We start from the raw sequence: 867 nt of genomic DNA, 5'->3' as shown, positions 1-867 counted from the left end.
TGCCATGCCCTGCTCTTTGGGGACATCAGCCCCAGTGGCCTGCACAGGGACATCCCTGGGGCATGGGAAGGAGCACCCAGATCTGCATCTGCACTGCAAGAAACAAGGTTAGTGAGGCATGGAAAATGAGGGATTTCCAGACCTTTCCAGTTCTTTCCCACACTCTTAGCATGGATGTTCAGGAAACTAAGAAGTTAAGCAGCTTGCTCTGTTATTTTTCCTCTCCTGTGACCCTGGCGACAGTGAGTAAGTGTAATGCCTATGATAGACTTATTACCATAGTAACTCAGCCAGGAGCTGATGATTGCACAAGTAGATGCTGAAAGGGAAAGAAAGCCTTAGGAAGAAATCAGCTCTCTGCTACCTGGGTGCATCATCCCTATCTGCACTAGATATTCCTTTCAAGACAGTGGGATTCTTCCAGCACAAACTGAGAACAAATAACAGCTTAGGTGCCTGTGCTTGCAAGACAGTATTCCCAAAGGATGCAACCTTTTGCATCTAGATGAAAAATAACCCACCCCTTATTAGAAGAGGCTGATTTTCAGCAAGGGTCTGCATTTCTCCCACTCTCTTTGAAGCAAGGACATGGGGTGCAGCTCGAGCTGTGCCACCTGCATGTCTGCAGCTCTCCATAACATCAGCTGCTCAATGTAAAGAAAAGGCCAGCATTAATGTTTCAGCTGAGCAAAAAGGGCTGGAATCTCCATGCACAGGATGCCCTTGGCTGAACGGTGTCTGACCTCAGAAATCTTGGCTGTAGCTCCAGAGCTGAAGGGTGGAAGACCTTTGAATGGACTGTGGCCATGAGACAGCCCCTTGTCCATCTACTTGAAAACAACACAACAGCAGCAAATACTTCACACA

This window comes from Heliangelus exortis, chromosome 2 (genome assembly GCF_036169615.1).
Source record: "Heliangelus exortis chromosome 2, bHelExo1.hap1, whole genome shotgun sequence".
Classification (NCBI taxonomy): domain Eukaryota; kingdom Metazoa; phylum Chordata; class Aves; order Apodiformes; family Trochilidae; genus Heliangelus; species Heliangelus exortis.
The sequence above is the reverse complement of the archived record's forward strand: the minus strand, read 5'-3'. Positions refer to the sequence as shown.